We start from the raw sequence: 2854 nt of genomic DNA, 5'->3' as shown, positions 1-2854 counted from the left end.
GATGTGATGTCTGCGCATAATGGCGCCATGCAGCAATCAAAACGCAAAGGCGTGCGCGCACTTGACCTCGCGCACCATGGTGACCGTTGCGCTTGTGGCCAGGGGGCACCCTTGTTGTACCGTTCCCTCCCTCACTAAATGGGCGTCACCCTGCCGAATGAGCCTAGTGACGCTGAGCCAGCAGGGCAGAGGTGCATGATGCGTTGGAAAAGTGTACCTCGCATGCAAACCTTGACACGATTCCCTGTTCACTGCTCAGCATCAGCACCAGAACAGCGAGGCCGTCACTACTCTGATCTCAGCTGCAGGGAAGCGGTCTACGGCTTCAAGGCCGTCTCGGGGACAGTCCGTGCGGTATAAATCTGTAGCCAAGGCTGAACTGGACCAATTGTGCAGGATCGAGCGTGTGTTGCAGGCGGTAGTGATCGATTGGGAACCCAGGCACCGGCCGATTCGGCCGTCCTGCACGGTCGGTGAAACCAGCTGGGTAGAAGTTTCTTGCAGCACCATGGCGTGCCATGGCCTCGTGCTGCTAACTTTGTTGGTCGCCAAAGCGGCAGGTGAGGGAACAGGTTCGACCCCCCAGGGGGCCTGCTGGACCAGTGCGCCCACTACGCCGCTTGTAGTTGTGCAATGTCAGCAGCATCTGGAACCGTCAGTCAACACAACCTGCATGCGGTGTTACGTCCGCCATGATGGCACTGCGCAGCACTTTGTTAACAAGGCCTGCTGAACAAGGGCAGTACGCCCGCCGCCCGCGCGCCACCTGCTGCGCGCCAACCAGGCCAAGGCCTGCTGCCAAGCGATGAAATGCTAGGCGCGAGTGGCGCGACCGCCACTGCCCTGGTCAACGCCTACGCCGCTGCCGCCAAGCAATGGAAGTCTGCTGTCAATTGGCAGCAGGCCCTCAAGGCAACCCCAAAGGAGGCGTGCGTGGGGACTTCGCAGAACTCTCTCTGCTCCTCCTCAGCCAGCCAAGGTGCGGCTGAATTTGTGCCAGCTGCTGCTCCACAAGTCAGCCTGACTGGATGAAGGGGTTGCAATGGCACCCACTTGACACACGTCCTTTGCGCCCCTGTCCCCCGCATGCACCTCTTACTTGCGGCTCCTGCCCACGACTGCAGATGCCGAGAAGCTGGCCACGCTGATGTTCGCAACATCGCCCGCCAATTACAGCTCCCTGGAGCGCCACAACGGAGGCGCCCATTCTGTCATCTCCCCCGCACGGAGCCAGGGCGACTGCGCCACCTGCACAGCGTTTGTTGCTGTCACGGCGGCCGAGATGCAGGGGCGTCTTGTGCTGCATGCAGCGTCATGAAGCGCACTGACGCGCAAGGAAGGGCTCGCTCATTTGCAATGGCCTTTTCTAGGCCATTGCAAGGTTCGCAACCCCCCTGAACCAGCTCGCAGCTCACCACATTGTTCGTGGCCGCTGCCTGTCCCCTGCCCCGACGGCCCCACACGCGCAGGCGGCTGTTGCCAGCGTTCTCGACCAGCCTGTGACCAGCGTCGGCCAGCTGTCACCTCAGGACCTGTACTACTGCGGCGATGAGCGCCGCTCCTGCGACACAGGTGCTCCAATGGCCAGGTTGCTGCAGCAGCTTGAGAAGGGACAGCAGCCGGTGTTGGAAGCGTGCCTGCCCTACCAGCAGCCCGATCTCAGGGGGGTGGTGACACGCCAGCAGCTCTGCGCCAAAAAGTGTTCTACCACCAGCCCGCTGGCTTCCACGGGGTCCTTCTCGGTCATACCCATTACACGTTTGTGGAAGGCGCAGCAGCACATTCGAGATTTCGGCGCCGTGGTGAGTGCTGTCAGTGAAGGGGGCGCCGTCTGCGAGAGAAACCGGTTGAGCTCGTCGTACGTTTTTTGCTTTGAAAACTACGCTACTTCCCCGCTCCCCTTGAACGCAAACTTACCAAAGACATTAGCGCGTGTGCACTTGCAACCTCAAACACACACCCACACGCCCGCCCCCCAACACACAAACACGCTCACTCAAATTCACACACACAGGTGCGTGAACGCGCACATGTGCACACGCATGCGCACAGACAAACGCGTGCACACACACACACACACACACACACACACACACACACACACACACACACACACACACACACACTGACGTGCGCGCGCATGCATGTGCCCACGCGCACTTGTTTCATGTCTCTGCAACATTGTATCCCCGCGTGACACTCTTACCCTCTCTTCCGACATCATTGCTAGGCTACACGCTTCAATCTCCATGAGTGAGCAAGTTGTTGGGTTTACTTGCATGTGTGTACCTTGTTTTCCATGCGTTGTGCGTCCTGGCCTTGCACTGCAGCAACCTCGTCGCAAGGGTTCAGGTGTCAACTTTGGGGCCTACGGTGGGCACATGCCTGAGACCGTTCAGAGCAGTTGAAGCCATTGAGGGCCTTCCACCTGCGCACCAAGCAAGGTCACAGAACAGGGACTACTTCGCGAGCACATGCATGCTGAGCCACGCACCTCCACCTGCATCCCTATCCGTTCCGTGCACATTGCGACGCTGCCAGTGACTTCAAGGCATTCTTCGACAATGCCAAGAATGCTAAGGCTGTCTACCGCCCATCACCTGGCAGCCCAATCATTGAGGGACACGCCGTCGTTCTGGTTGGGTGCGCGCGCTGCGGTGATGCAGTATACATGTGCCGCCTCAGCCTTGATTTGGTGAAGCTGGGGTGGCGTGGCAACTTCCGTCCCTGCAAGCCGGCCCGCACTCGCTCCCTCGATTTACGTGGGCGTACCAACCTGTGTACCCCCCCCCTCTCCCTCTCCCTCCCCCTTTCCCTCTCCCTCTCCCTGTCCCTCTCTCTCTCTCTCTCTCTC

The sequence above is a fragment of the Monoraphidium neglectum genome (genome assembly GCF_000611645.1).
Source record: "Monoraphidium neglectum strain SAG 48.87 unplaced genomic scaffold scaffold00238, whole genome shotgun sequence".
Taxonomy (NCBI): domain Eukaryota; kingdom Viridiplantae; phylum Chlorophyta; class Chlorophyceae; order Sphaeropleales; family Selenastraceae; genus Monoraphidium; species Monoraphidium neglectum.
Note: the sequence above shows the minus strand (reverse complement) of the source record.